Source organism: Lagenorhynchus albirostris, chromosome 13 (assembly GCF_949774975.1).
Source record: "Lagenorhynchus albirostris chromosome 13, mLagAlb1.1, whole genome shotgun sequence".
In the NCBI taxonomy this organism is placed as follows: domain Eukaryota; kingdom Metazoa; phylum Chordata; class Mammalia; order Artiodactyla; family Delphinidae; genus Lagenorhynchus; species Lagenorhynchus albirostris.
Window position 1 is genome coordinate 75,151,547 of NC_083107.1, and position 16,275 is coordinate 75,167,821.

Consider the following 16,275-nt stretch of genomic DNA (forward strand, 5'->3'; position numbering starts at 1 on the left):
CTGGCAAGAGCGCAAGGGATCCGCGACGTCTACATCGGTATCTCATTTACGTACTTCCATGACGTCACACCTGGAGCAGTGACACTATTGCTCCCACATTTCCCGGTCCCGCCCCTCAAATCCTGCCCACAGGTGAGCCAAGAACCGGTTCGTCCCCACCGACAGAATCCGCAGAACCGAAGCTTTGGCAGATGCCGTTAGTGAAGGAGGGTGCCCAGCAGCTTCCGCCTCTGGGATCTGGTGGTTTAGAACAGTCTCCATGCCCTAGGGTTTCAAAGCACCAGCTGCCGTGGGGTACTCGCCCCGCCCACCTGGCCCCACCCGTCCGCCTCCCCGCCCATTGCGCAGGCCCGGCGCGCAGGCGCAGCCGGAGCTCAGCAGCCCGAGCAGTGGGCGCGCGGGCGCGGTGTCTCCAGGCGGTCGGGGGCTGTCGTTTCCGACTTCTGTTTCCCACTTTCAGGGATCACAAACTCGGGGTAACAGTGGCCCGGCGGGCACATCCAGCTGTTGGCGTATGTGAGCGCCAGAGATGCCGACGAGAAGAGGGCAGCTCCGGGTTTTTTTTTTTTTTTTTTTTTTTTTTGCGGTACGCGGGCCTCTCACTGTTGTGGCCTCTCCCGTTGCGGAGCACAGGCTCCGGACGCGCAGGCTCAGTGGCCATAGCTCACGGGCCCAGCTGCTCCGCGGCATGTGGGATCTTCCCAGACCGGGGCACGAACCCGCGTCCCCTGCATCGGCAGGCGGACTCTCAACCACTGCGCCACCAGGGAAGCCCCAGCTCCGGGTTTAATGCGGGCTGGAGACCCTTGGAGTTCCTTTGGCGTCTCGAATCCAGCGCAGCCGTGGTCCGACGGAGATCCCTGGGATTCGACCTGTCAGGGATGGTGCGGCCGGACCCTGCCCTAGATCAGAAAGTCCCGTGCGTAGCCAGCCTTTTCGGGCAGGGTCTCTGAGGCAGAGGTCTCGAGCCCCCGGCGGGGCGGAGCTCCTAGAAGCGCAGGCTCGGTCACCCACCCTACGCGTCCAGCCCGGCTTTTGGGGCCACCTCTAGGGCCACACTGATGGTTGGGCCCAGTTTGTGTGTTTCAGATGAAAAATTCACAAGGGACATGAGATTCATATCTCATGGGGATCAAACCTCATGTCAGTGGCACAGGAGGAATTAGAAGCTGTGTTTCCTTTGAGACCTGAAGATCCAGTTCTAGGTTTTCCTGCTGCTCCCAAGCTTTGGGCAAAGTAACTACACTTCTCTGAGCCTCATAATGGTGATAATACTCTTCCCACTTACCTCATTCAGTTAATGTAAAGGTCAAAGTCATACATGTTTTCTCAGTCATTTATTAACTGCTTGAACTAAAAACTGGACCCTAATGTGTTGCAGAACAACTTGGGTATTTTGGAAGCACCGTGTAAAAGTATTATTAGAAAAGCTTCTCTCAGCCTCCTGAAGTAACCTGCCTCCCAAGCTGCCTTATTCCTAGGAGAATCTTCATCTTCACTTTATCATAGCCCAGGGATCCTGAAGTGGGATGGAAGAAGGGTATCTGACCTGGACTGGTGGTCTTGAGACCTTCTGGAAAACTGGAAAGAAGACTTTTTTTTTTTAACTCCATGGAGACAAATGGATTAATCAGTTCACAGATTATCATTATGTTTGGTTGAGAGAGGAAGTCTGGTGACAAAATGTAAGTGCCCCATTCACACCACTCCTTTGAGCATATGCTTAGGGAGAAAAAAATCACCCCGGGGGCAGACTGAGGTGTGGGGCAGGGCAGGGGCCTATGTATGTGGCAGGTGTCACTGAATAAGTAGCAGGGGGTCTTTCACTCTGCAGACACCTCCCTCTGTAGTCTCCTTTGGATCTCTGCTTCCTCTGACTTGTGGTAGAGTGTCCTAGCCCACAGAAAAGCTGGTCACACAATTATCACGTGGACATATTTGCAGGAATGTTTGTGTTACCCCCCAGCCGCCTAAGCCCTGGCATCTGCTGCCGTTTTTTTTTTTTACATTTTAAAAAATTGAACTATAGTTGATTTACAATGTTGTGTTAATTTCTGCTGTACAGCAAAGTGATTCAGTTATACATATGTATACATTTTAAAAAATATTCTTTTCCACTATGGTTTGTCATAGGATATTGAATATAGTTAGTTCCCTATGCTATACAGTAGGACCCTGTTGTTTATCCATCCTGTATATAATAGCTTACATCTGCTACCCCCACCCTCCCACTCCATCCCTCCCCCAACCCCCTCCCCCTCGGCAACCACAAGTCTGTTCTCTGTATATGTGAGTCTGTTTCTCTTTCATAGATAGGTTCGTTTTGTGTCATATTTTAGATTCCACATATGGTTGTTATCATATGGTATTTGCCTTTCTCTTTCTGACTTACTTCACATAGTATGACAATCTCTAGTTGCATCCATGTTGCTGCAAATGGCATTTTTTCTTTCTTTTTTATGGCTGAGTAGTATTCCGTTGTATATATGTGCCACATCTTCTTCATCCATTCATCTGTTCTTCCATTCTTGGCCATTTTTCCTGGCCAGTGCTGGTTCCAGCTCCAGCAATAAGAATATAGAAGGACTAACCCAGAAAAGTGGGATGGTTTGAGATGGATGAAAGATGGGATGAATCAGCTGAGAGTTTTGTTTTTCCTTTCCAAACACTTAGCTGGCTCATTTAGCTCAGCAATCTCTGGGGAGGTATAAAGCATAATTAATTTATTTTTAATGATGGGTTTGATTGAACTCTTTTGCTGGGGAGATAAGGAGTTTTGTCATGACAGGTGCAGGGATGGATTGCTTTTTGTCATTCACAGCAGTGGGTACCACTTGGAGCCTGTAGGTAGGTGGTGGCATGAGATGAGAAACTTTACAGGGGACATGAAAGAAAACTAGAGGAAATGGGGTAGGAATGGCTAGATTCTTTGCCACTCCAAGGACCAGAGAGGGAAAATGAGCTTCCAGAGAATACGAGCCTTGCCTTAAATACTGAGATTTACCTGGAAGATTGGTTCACTTCTTATTGACCTGGATCAGAAGCTGAGCGTCTTTGTGCAGTCAGAGTTCAGAATATCTTCAGTATCTCACAGCATACGCAGCTCCTCCTGTAGGTCTGCAGTAGGCCAAGAACCAGAGCAGGTGTGATGCTGTCGCTATCAGGAACAGTCTCCATGGTCTTGTCATTTGGAGAGATCAACTGACACTGAAATTTTTGTTTTTAATTTTTATTGGGGTATTTACAATGTTGTGTTAGTTTCAGGTGACACTGAAATACTTGAGCAGTTACTCTAAGGCGGGTGGGACGGCTTGAAGAGTTCTTGTCAACTGTTACAGTGATCTATATCATAAAATCCATCTTTTTTAATGATAAGGTTCATATCTTCTATATTCTTTTTAATTTTTCCATTTCTTGTCTATTAATTCCTAACTCTGGTACGTAATGTGTTATAAACTCCCACCATGATGGGAGTTGTTTTCTTATTGTAGTTCTAATATATATATTTCTCCTAAAAGTAAATATACCCCCAATATAAGTATATTTTCAACATACATATGTAACCCCAAATTCGTTTGGGTCTTCACCACCACCAATAGGCTTCACACTACTCCTCAGCTGCTCACATAAGGGGCAGTAACTCCTTTAAATTTGGGGTACCTTCTGGGAAAACCAGACTATCTATAAGCCCAGGCTGGTCTTGTCCAGGTTTGTCTCTCCTTGACAATCAGCAATACTCAGAGGAGACTTCTCAGTTTGATGGTGTGGACAATGGCACTGCCTGGGGCTTTACCACTATGGGAAAAGTGTAAGGCATTGGTAGGGTTTCTCCAACCAGGAAGCCAGGCAAGCTTTTTCCCATGACAAATGATAAGTTTTAGTTTAATTATGATAAGTATGTATTTAACTGGGCCAGGGAGGATTGGGCGTGCTGGGGGAGGGCATTGGGTTTTGATATGTTCCCTCAGCTTCCCCCTCCCAGCATTTTAAGTTAAACATTTCCAGGCATACAGAGAAATTGAAATAAATTTATAATGAACACCCAGTTACTCATCACCTAAATTTCACAATTAACATTTTACTATACTTGCTCTTTCACATATCTATCCATCAATCCATCCCTCCAACTTCTTAAAAATGAAAATCTACAAACATACCAAATAATTGAAAGAAGAGTACAAGGAGCACCTCATACCTTCCTCATAGGGTGAACAGTTGACAATGTTTTATTTGTTTCTCACTGTCTTTCTCCTTGAACCATTTGAAAGTTAGTTTGATTATATTTCATCCCTAAATACTTCAGCACACATCTTTTAGGAATAAAGGCATTATTCTGTATAACCACAACATTGCTATCACACTGAAGAAAACTAACAATAATTTTATCTAAAAATCATCAAAAATATCCCATCTATATTAAAATTTCCCCAAACTTTCCAACCTTTTGAATTAAAAAAAATCATAATCCAATCAAAGTAGATTTTGTTGCATATATGTCTGTAGCATCTTTTAATCTAGAACCATTTCCCATTTTAAAAAACCTTTTTATTTTGAAATAATTATAGATATACAGGTATTGCAAAGATAGTACAGAGAGGTTCCATGCATCCTTTACCCATTTTCTCTCAATGGTTATGTCTTGTGTAATGATTAATGCAGTATCATAACCAGAAAAATCAATGTTGGTACAATGTGTGTATATTCTTATGCTGTTTTTTCACAGACATAGCAATAGTAATGGGTAGATTCCTGTAACCACCACCACAATCAAGATATAGATTTATATCATCACCACAAAGATCTACTGGTGTCATCATTTTACCACTTTGAGTGAATGTAGAAACCATACCCCCTGTTATGGACTGAATGTGTCACCCCCAAATCCCTGGGTTGAAATCCTAATCCCCAGTGAGATGGTATTAGGAAATGGGGCCTTTGGGAGGTAATTAGGTCATGAGGCTAGAGCCCTCATGGATGGTATTGGTGCCCTTTCAAGAAGAGTCATGAGAGAGCTTGCTTCCTTCCTGCCTCTTCTCCACCGTGTGATGACACAGCAAGAAGACAAGACGGCCATCTGTAAAACAGGAAGATAACTGTCACGAGACACTGGATTTGCTGGCTCCTTGATCTTGGAACTCCAGCCTGTTGTTTAAGCCAACAAGTCGATGGTATTCTGTTATAGCAGCCCAAACTAACTAAGACACCTCCTTTTAGGCTCCCTGTTTATGTCATAATAGTCTTAAATATTTACTCTATCTACATTGAGATGCAGGCCAAACAATGCTATGCTTTTTGCTTCGGCCATCAAGCATAACTTAGACAACTCAAGAGGAGAGGGAAGGTTTATCCTATGTAGCCACGTTTTTGCTTTTACCATTGTTCTTTCTTTCTTCCTGATGTTCCAAGTTTCCTTTTTTTAAAAAATCATTTCCATTCTGTTTTGAGAACGTTTTAAAGCCATTATTTTAGAGGAGGTCTGGTGTGGAAAATCCTCTTACTTTTCCTGTATCTGAGAATTTTTTAATTTCTCCTTCATTCCTGAAAAATAATTTCGCAAGGTACAGAATTCTGGGTTAACACTTCTTTCTTTTCAGCACTTGCAAAAGGTTGTGCTAGAACTGCTCAGCTTCCATGGTTCTGATGAGAAACCTGCAGTCGGTTGAATTATTTCTGCCCTTTATGTAAGGTGCCATTTCTCTCTTGCTGCTTTCAAGAGATTTTCTTGGTCTTTAATTTTTTAATTGTCTGAAGTTTGATTATGATGGTTCATGGTATGGATTTCTTTGGGTTTATCCATTCGGGGTTTTGCCCAGATTTTTAAATCTACAGGTTTACAGCTTTTTCCATATTTGAAAGAATTTCAGTTATTCTTTCTTTTCCATATTTGAAAAATGTTCAGCCATAATTTCTCCAGATACTTTTCTCAACACCGTTCTCTTTCTCCTCTATTTCTTAGACTCCAATGACACAAATATTACATCTTTTGTTATCATCTCACAGCTTTTTGTGGTTCTGTTCACTTTTTTTCAGCTATTTTCTCTCTGTTGTTCAGCTCAGGTAGCTCCTATCATCTCTTCCACTTCACTGATTCTTTCCTGTGTCACCTCTGTTCTGCTGTTTTTAAAACGTTCAATGATTATATTTTAAAAAATTCTAAAGTTTCCATATGGGTTTTCTTCATATATTCTGTTATTTTACTGAGACTTTCAGTTGTTTCAGGGGTTCATAATTGCCCACTGAAGTATTTTTATGATGGCTGCTTTAAAATTCTTGCCTAATTCCAGCATCTGTGTCACCTTGAGGTTGATGTCTGTCGATTATCTTTTCTCTTTCAAGTGAAGATTTTCCTGGTTCTTGGTCTGACATGTAATTTCCAATTGTACCCTTGAAATTTCTGGTATTATGTCATGAGACTCTGGATCTTATCAAAATCTATTTCAGCAAGTCTCCTCTGACTTGCTGCACTGGTTCGGGAAGAGTGAGGTTATGCTTTGCTACCATCACGTGGGGGTGAAGGTCCTTACTACTTGGTGGAGGTGGGATTTCAGGCTCCCTGCTAGGCCTCCGCTGATGCCTCCTAGGCTTGGGGGAGCGAGGCCCAAGTCCCTTCTTGTTGCTTCTGCTGGGGGTAGGTAGAAGGCCTCGTTACCTCTGGGTAATGTGTAAGTTTGGCTTCCCTCTCAGCCTTCTCTGATATACCCGGGTGGGGCAGGGGGGGAGCACCTTTTTACAGCCAGGCAAAGACAGAAGTCCAGGCTCCCCACTCAGTCTTTGCTGCCTGGTAATCGGTGGCTTTTTGGATATCTTGTTGCTTAAGTGAACCAATATTGGCCTTACAGAAGTATACACTAAGTGACAGATTTCTTCACAAATTTCCACTTCCTGGGATTGCTTCTCCATTTATTGTTCTAAGATGATCCTGGGTTGCCACTCTAATATATTGTGGTGTTTTACACTTCCTAAAGCAAAATTATCACCCTATGTTTTGACATAAAATGCTCTGGAGTGGTACTTTATTATAAAATCACAAAACTTTTGCCTGCTCTCAAATGTTTGTATGTAGGGTCTCTGTGGATAAAAAGAACAATTGATATTTTTAGATTAGTTGTAACCTCTTGAGTTTTGATCCAGTAAGACTGTGTTTTATTACATTGTTTATGAAAAGAAAAAAATCTAATGTATATAGTGGCTGGGAGCATGGATTTGTTTTTTGCCCTACCCCCTTATCTGGATTTCAGATCATAATTTTAAATATACATTTGTCCATAGAATTTTTTTTTTTTTTGCGGTACGCAGGCCTCTCACTGCTGTGGCCTCTCCCGTTGCGGAGCACAGGCTCCGGACGCGCAGGCTCAGCGGCCATGGCTCACGGGCCCAGCCGCTCCGCGGCATGTGGCATCTTCCCGGACTGGGGCACGAACCCGTGTCCCCTGCATCGGCAGGCGGACTCTCAACCACTGCGCCACAGGGAAGCCCCCTATAGTGCTTTCTCAGGTAAGTGTAATCTGCTAGCATGAAGGCTGTGCCTATTATTTCCATTTTACCTGGTATTTAAAAAGAAACCCTTGAAAATTCAGAAGGCAAGTAAAGCAATCCTGCCAGTTTAATGAAGATGAAGCTGTAAGAGTGTCAACCGCTCACTGAGGAGCCTGGCGGCCAGAGGGAAGGAGGGGCACGGGTGTGCTGTGACTCATCCCACGAGGCAAGGGCTTTCTCTAGTTTCCTTTTAGCACGTAGGGTCTCTGAAGGGGGCGTGGGGAGCTCTGCTATGAAGGAACCATCCAGAAACCTCAGCCCTGTGAATTTTCCCTTCCACTTGCCTTGTTTTGTCTCTCCACGATGAGATGGGAGGAGTGACATGGCTGTCAGAAAACCCTCATCCCTCTGGGTTGGTGAATGTCTCCCTCTGGCCTCTCTGAGCCAAGGGGTCCGTCCTGAAGACAAGCCTCTGTCCGGTGCCCTCCGAGGCACGCAGCCTGTCTACAAAGCTAGTCAGAATGCAGGGGAGGGAGGCCTGTCTGTCCTCGCAGTAATCCCCATGTCACCGCACCTCCAAAGGGTGCTCACCCTGACAGAGGGGATGTGATGGGCAGCCTGTCAAATAGATTGTGAGTGCACTAGCAGGATTAGCGGTGAAGGCGAGTATTCCAGCCTTTCTAAAGTTCATTCACAGCCTCTGAGACTGGCCTGCTCAGCGTCTCTGTATTTTCATTCCACAACAGAGTTTAATTTATAATATTAGCATAGAATGCTATCTGAGATTTCTTTTCCTTCTTACCGATAAGCCAGCTGAAATACTTCAGCAGCCCCGCAAAACCAGATGCTTTGTTCTTGGCAGGGATTGAAGTATGACTGATGTTATTTTTGCTTGTCAAAGTAATATACCCTCATTGTGGAAAAATTGGATCAGAAAAGTATAAGGGAGACATTTAAAGTATTCAGTCCTTTCACCAGATATTACCTCTGATGCCATCTTGTGTCTTCATGAAGTTTTTCATCTATGCATAGATATTAATCAAAATTGCAATTATATTGTATATTGGATTTGGTTTCCTTTTTCAAAAAAACAAATATTATATCATCAACTTTTGCCAGTTTTCTTCCACTTTTAATGAAAACGCCTGTGAAATATTTTATGTGAATATATTTGCAGTTCTCTATTGATGTGTAACAAATTACCACACACTCAGCAACTTAAAGTAATACCCATTTATTAGCACACAGTTCTGTAGATCAGAAGTTGGGGTCTCTGCACAGGTCTCAGAAGGTCAAAATCAAAGTGTCAGCTGGGCTAAGTTCTCCTCTGGAGGCTCTGGGGAGAATCACTTACAAGCTCATTCTTGTCATCAGGTTTCAGTTCTTTGAGATGGTACGGCTGAAGTCCTCATGTCTTTGCTGGTTGTTAGCTGGGGACTGCTCGTAGCAGCTGGAGGCCACCTGTCTTTTTTTTTTTTTTTAAGAAGATGCTGGGGGTAGGAGTTTATTAATTAATTAATTTATTTTTGCCATGTTGGGTCTTTATTTCTGTGCGAGGGCTTTCTCTAGTTGCGGCAAGCGGGGGCCACTCTTCATCACGGTGCGCGGGCCTCTCACTGTCGCGGCCTCTCTTGTTGCGGAGCACAGGCTCCAGACGCGCAGGCTCAGTAGTTGTGGCTCACGGGCCTAGTTGCTCCGCGGCATGTGGGATCCTCCCAGACCAGGGCTCGAACCCGTGTCCCCTGCATTAGCAGGCAGATTCTCAACCACTGCGCCACCAGGGAAGCCCCTGTCTTCCTTTGACATGTGGCTCCCTTGATCTGCAAGCCAGCAATGGTGCATTGACTCCGTATTGTGTTTTGAATCTCTGGCTTCTTCTCTGATCAACTGAGAAAACGCTTTGCTTTTCAAGGACCCATCTGATTAGGTCAGGCCGACCGGAATACTCTGTCTCAAGGTTGACTGTGTCCTATAACAAGACCTAATCAGGGGAGTCAACTTCATCATATTGATAATTGCTAGGATTATGCAGGGCATATATCTCTACTACCACAATATTATCATTTACTTAATAGTCTCCCTGTTTTAAAAAACTGAGTCATATGGCCACAATTTCATAGTTACGTCTGCCAAAGCACTGCTTCCTGGATTAAAAAATGAGATACATTGCCTCTTTGGAGCTTTGTTTGGGAATCCTGCTTTTGGTGAATCAGGTGTGAGAGTGGGGCTATTGCAGTCTTTTGCTGTACAGTTGGTGTATTAGTTTTCTAGGATCGCCGTAAGAAAGTATCATGAACTGAGTGGCTTAAAACAGTAGAAGTTTATTGTTTCACAGTTCTGGAGGCTAGAAGCCTGAAGTCAAGGCGTCAGTAGAGCTGTAGTCTCTCTGAAATCTGCAGAAGAATTCCTTCTTGCCTCTTCTTGGTCCCTGGTAGTTAGCCGGCAATCCTTGGGTTTCCTTGCTTTGTAGCTGCATAACTGCAGCGTCTGCCTCCCCCATCAGTGCCATTGTTTCTGTGAGTCTGTGTCTCCACGTGGACATCTTCATAGAGGGACACCAGTCACATTGGATTAGGGGCCCACCCTACCCCAGTATAATCTCATTTTAACTTAACTAATTACATCTGCAAACAATCCCATTTTAAGAAAAGCTCACATTCTGAGCTTTGGGTATTAGGACTTTAGTATATTTTTGGGGGTGGATACAATTCAACATTTAACAATTGGTATAGAATGTTAGGTGACTAGCTTAGTGGAAACTGAATGGACACCTAGAGTGGTAGGTCTTGAATCAGAAGCAGATGCCACAGGTGTAGTTATTTCAGCAAAGATTGGGTAAGCTGGCTAGGCTGTGGGGTAGCATGCTAGCAGGTGGTGCTGGGCCAGGTTTGACTACTAATTCCTGCAGATAGGAATATAGTGATATCAATATCCTGGGGTTAAGGCCATGCCTGAAATTTCCTGTTGTAAAATCCTTTGCCCAAGTTTTGACTAGTAGCCCCGAGGTTCAGTGAGCTGAGTGCTGTAGACAAAGGGCAGATACAGCTAAGGCTTCTCTGAGAAATGGTCCTGGAAGCAGTGACTATGTATAATGTCGGAAAATGTATTTCCACCTTTCTTTTGCTTTTGCTGTTGACTTAAGTTTGCACAGATCTTTTTAGTTTGGAATGTGATTTCACAGTTTATTATCTTTTGTAATTTTCACATCCACCCTGTGAAGTTGAAATGACTATTTCTTTTTAGGTATAGTGAAATTAAGTAGTGAAATTATACGATAACTGCCAACACAATGAAAAGTAGATATTACTGTTTAATTTTACAGATGAGAAGCTAAGAAAGGTTAAGGGACTTGTCTCGTGGCACTTGTAAGCTGTAGAACTGGGACCGGGACTCATGTCTGTGTCCTTCCTAGGCTTGTGCATTGTCCCCACACTGTGCTACCAAGCTGACCACTAACTTGGACCTGCCTAGAGAATGTCAGCACCAGCATAGCACAGGGATGCCAGAAGTCCCACTTTCAAAAGTATTCTCTAGACTCAACACTGTGTGACCTTGGAAGCTTAGGTTAATTTTCCTTGGCTTCATTCATTCAACAATTTTTTCTTACAGTTTCTTTTTTTTTCCAGCTTTATTGAGATAAAATTGAAATATAACATTTTGTAAGTTTAAGGTGTGCAATGTGATTATTTGACACATGTATATATTGTGAAAATGATTACTACAGAAAGATTGGTTAACACCTCCATCAACTGACATAATTAGCTTTTGTGTGTGTGTGGTGAGAAGATTTAACTTACTCTTTTAGCATCTGTCAAATATACAATACAATACAATATTGTTAACTATAGTCACCATGCTGTGCATTAGATCCCCAGAACTTATCATAGAACTAAAGTTTGTACCTTTGACCAACATCTCCCCACTTCCCCCACCCCCAGCTCCTAACCATTCTACTCTGTTTCTACGAGTTCAGCTTTTTTAGATTCCACAAATAAGTGAGATCATACGGTATTCTTTTCTTTGTATAATTTCTTTGCTTATTTCACTTAGCGTAATGCTCTAAAGTTCCATCTACGTTTTTACAAATGGCAAGATTTCCTTTTTTTTTAAAATTTATAAATTTGATTATTTATTTATTTTTGGCTGCGTTGGGTCTTTGTTGCTGCACGCGGGCCTTCTCCAGCTGTGGTGAGCGGGGGCTACTCTTCGTTGCGGTGTGCAGGCTTCTCATTGTGGTGGACTCTCTTGCTGTGGAGCACGGGCTCTAGGTGCACGGGCCTCAGCAGCCGTGGCACACGGGCTCAGTAGTTGTGGCTCACAGGCTACGGAGCACAGGCTCAGCAGTTGTGGCACACGGGCTTAGTTGCTCCGCGGCATGTGGGATCTTCCCAGACCAGGGCTTGAATCCGTGTCCCCTGCATTGGCAGGCGGATTCCCAACCACTGCACCACTGGGGAAGTCCCAAGATTTCCTTTTTTTAATGGCTAAATAATATTTGTATATTTACATTTTTATCTATCTATCTAATGTATGTATATATAAAGTGACATTTTATTTATCCATTTGTCCATTGATGATCACTTTGGTTGTTTCCATATTTGATTATTGTCCATAATGTTGCAGTGAACATGGAAGTGTAGGTATCTCTTCAAGATAGTACTTTCATTTCCTTCAGATACATATCCAGAAGTGGGATTGCTGGATCATATGGTAGTTCTATTTTTAATTTTTCAAGGAAACTCCTACTGTTTTCCATAGTGGTTGTACCAATTTACATTTTCACTAACAGTGCACAAGGGTTCCCTTTTCTCCACATCCTAACCTACAATTGCTATCTCTTGTCTTTTGATAATAGTTGTTCTAACAGGTGTGAGGTGATATCATTGTGGTTTTGATTTGCATTTCTCTGATGATTAGTGATGTTGAGCGCCTTTTCATGAACTTGTTGACAATTTGTATGTCTTCTTTGGAAAAATATCTATTCAGGTCCTCTGCCCATATTTTTAATCAGACTATTTGTTTTTCTGCTATTGAGTTGTATGAGTTACTCCCCTTCATCCCTGACATTTTTTTCTTTTTGATGTCACGATTTATATCTTTTTATACCGTGTGTCCATTAACAAATTATTTTAGCAATCATCTCACTCTCTCCTGACATGCAAAATTTCTGCTGAGAAATCCTCTGATTAGCCTTATGGGGGTTCCCTTGTATGTGAAGAATTTTTTTCTCTTGCTTCCTTTAAAATTCTTTCTTTGTCTTTGATTTTAGACAGTTTCATTATAATGTGTCTTAGAGAAGGTCTTCAGGGTTGAAATTATTTGGAGATGTGCGAACTTCATGAACTTGGATGTCCAAATCTCTCCCCAGTGTTGGGAAGTTTCAGCCATTATTTCTTTAAATAAGCTTTTGCCCCTTTCTCCCTCTCTTCTACTTCTGGGACTCTAATAATACATGATTTTTTATCTTATAGTTCATATAGGCTTTCTTCAATCTTTTCATTCTGTTTTCTTTGTTCTCCTCTTACTGAATAATGTAAAAAAATCTGTCTTCTACCTCACAGATTCTTTCTTCTACTTGATCCACTCTGACGTTGATGCTGTCTATTACATTTTTCATTTCATTCATTGTATTCTTCAACTCCAGAATTTCTGTGTTGTTGTTGTTTTTGGTAATGATTTCTGTCTCCCTGATAAACTTCTCATTTTTTAATTGTTTTCCTGATTTCATTGAACTGTCTGTGTTTTCTTGTAGTCACTGAGCTTCCTTAAAATGACTATTTCATATTTTTTATTGGGCAGATCTCAGATCTTCATTTCTTTGAGGTTGGTTACTGGAAAATTATTGTGTTTCTTTGGTGGTGTCATGTTCCCTTAATTTAAAATTTTCCTTGAGGTTTTGTATATATTTGAAGAAGCAGTCACCTCCTCCAGTCTTTACTAACTGACTTTCAGAGAGAAATACCTTCCGTTTCTCTAAATATCATCTGTGTTAGGAATTCTGAGCTTTTCTCCATCTTTTCTGATGGAACTCCTGTTCCACAGTTCTTGTTCCCTCTTGGTGGGGGAATTCTGAAGATTGCCCGCCTTCTCTCAATCCTGAAAAGCCACACTTGGTGTTAGCGCGCTCCATTTTGCTTTCCGTAGGACCCTACTGAGTGCTCACAGTTGTGTGTTTCCTCACAGTTGTGAAGATTTGGGCTGGCTTTCTGCAAGGGCTTGCTCTTGCTGCCATGGGGGGAGCTGACCACAGGGTGGGGCGAGGCAGTGGAGCACTGGGGGTGTCTGTACCAGTTGGGGGGATCTGTGGGTGAGCCCAGTGGCTCATTGGTGGGCTTCCTGATGGAATGTACAACACAGTTCATAGGATCCACGTTATTTATTTATTTATTTTTTTCCCGTACGCGGGCCTCTCACTGCCGTGGCCTCTCCCGTTGCGGAGCACAGGCACCGGACGTGCAGGCCTAGCGGCCATGGCTCACGGGCCCAGCCGCTCCACAGCACGTGGGATCTTCCCGGACCGGGGCATGAACCCGTGTCCCCTGCATTGGCAGGCAGACTCTCAACCACTGCGCCACCAGGGAAGCCCAAGATCCATGTTCTCTTAATGCCGCCCAAGACCCCTAGCTGCTGTTCTCCAAGCCCACTCCCCAGTCATGCAGCACACCTCAGTATTCTGGGTGGGGTGGGAAAGAATTGGGTGTCTTTGGTGGTGTTGCGCATAGCCGGGGAAGCTGGGTGCTCACTCACATGTTCCCATTTTCCCTCATCAGAAGAATCACAGGCTGAGGAGGTCTCTCTTGGCACTGAGCTGTGCTGTCTTGGGGAGGGGTGATGTAGGTAAAATGAAACTGATCCTCTTACCCTCTTGATTGCATCCAATCTTGGAATATTTTTTTCCTCCAGCCACGTGGTAGAACTTCTCTACTAGACTTCTGGGCTTCCACAAAGGCACCCTCATCTGTAGGTGATGATCTAAATAGAATTCTTTGAGAGGAAGGTGGTAGAAAACTCTTATTCCACTGTGCTGATGCTATCACTCTTTTAACATTTATTTCTTGAGCACTTATATGCCAGGCTGTATTCTAGGCCCTGGAATTATAGCAACATAAGATAAAATGCTTGAGGAGTTTGTCTTCTAGAATTGCGTCAGTTTCATTATTTGGAAAGTGGGGGTAAAAACAGTTATATGCCTAATTAAGTTGTGAAGAAAATCATTCATGTAATGAGTTTATCCCAGTGCCAGGCACATCATAATTTTCAGTAAGTGTCAGCTATTTATAGAGAGATCACACACAGTGGGAGGTGGGTCTGAGTCTTGACTCTTTGGGAACTTCAGTGCACGTGGTGTGGGCACACTGAATAATCTGGGGGAAGGTGGAAGTTTGGATCCTCGGAAAGCACACCTTTTCCGGATCTAGGATTGAAACACAAAGCTGGAATACAGTGTTGTCTTGAGGGCAGTGGCAGGGCCTCCCAAAGAGCAAGGTTTGGGAGACATGCACCAAGTTCATCTACTCATTCAACATATGCTTCTCCACCCCAGTTGCTCAGAGCTGTGGCCAGAGGTGAAGGATTCCACGCTGCAAAGGAAGAATCAGTGAGGACCAAAAGCGATGCGACAGCAGTCACATTGTGTAGAGTGCATTGCTGGTCTTACATTTTGTTTTGCCTAAGTGGCCCACTGTATTATTAGATGCCTGTCTTAAATTCCTACACCTCAGTATGTGGTATTAACTCCAGTAGAAAACATGCAACCCGCCCAAAGCTAACACAGTTTAAGAAATGTAATATTTTATATGCATCACATTTTAAAAAGCTGTTTTTTGTTGAGGAATGGGGTAACCACTACCGGACATTTTACTTTGCCTTGGGGATACAACTCTGAGAGTTGGAGTTTATACTATAATTTAGCTAATCTGCTCAGGTTCAGCATCTGTATTCCTTTAAGTAGCATTTAATATTACAGCAGGAAATCTTTACTGTTTTTCTATGATAAAGAAACATTACTAGACTATACTGTATTATGTGCTCAAACTGGCTTGCCATCTCTAGTGAACTGTAGACAAAGTGGAAACAGATAGTGAGTGGAGAGGAGATGCTTGCATGATCAACCCACAGGATTGCATCCCACGAGGGTTATAGGTCTGCAGCACGCATGTCGGGACCACAGAGCAGGGCTCAGGTCTTTCTAGAGCCCCCTGAGAGGGAGAAAGTGACGTCTGTCTCTCAGGTTGGTTGTGATGCTTATATGAGATAGTATGTACAATAAACCTCATCCACTGTGGGCATTCAGCAAACACAGTTTACTCTCCTTTTTTGTAATCTTCTGCTTTATGAATTCAGTTTTCTTGTGTATTTTTTCAAAGCAGTTATAAATTAACCCACATTAATTTCTTATTCCTAGCTGGAGGATCTGACACACAGAAGGGATCAGTGGGAGTTTGTGGGGCGAGTTGTTTGTGGCATTTGGTGTAAAGGTGTTTCCTGTCCAGGTCCCTTGTTGGCAGCAATAGGGGAGGGTTTGGAGATGCGGTTCTGTCTCCCAGCTCTTGAGCAGCCCACACAGGCAGGTTAGACGTAGCTGGTTAGGCTCTTTCCAGGTAAAGCTCATGGGAGAGTTATTCCTGTCTCCATATTTGAGCTCTGTAATACATATGCCCTGCCTTTAAATCTGCCTTTCAAATACCTAGTCACATTCTGTGCACAGTACCAGAGTTTGCAAATTCAGGGAAGAACTAGATAGCCCCTACCCTTGGGAAGTCAATGATTAAGTAGCAGAGAGAGTACTATACAGACAGA

At 43.2% G+C, this 16,275-nt stretch overlaps 1 long non-coding RNA gene across 2 annotated transcripts in view; it reads left to right on the top strand.

The window, feature by feature from the left end:
• The first annotated feature begins 781 nt into the window (after positions 1-781).
• The window catches only part of LOC132531400 (uncharacterized), a 363,003-nt gene continuing 347,509 nt past the window's right edge, over positions 782-16,275 (top strand). For both annotated transcript variants that reach the window (XR_009544085.1, XR_009544086.1), the window contains exon 1: positions 782-1,685. This is a non-coding gene — a long non-coding RNA (uncharacterized LOC132531400). The remainder of the gene's footprint in view (positions 1,686-16,275) is intronic.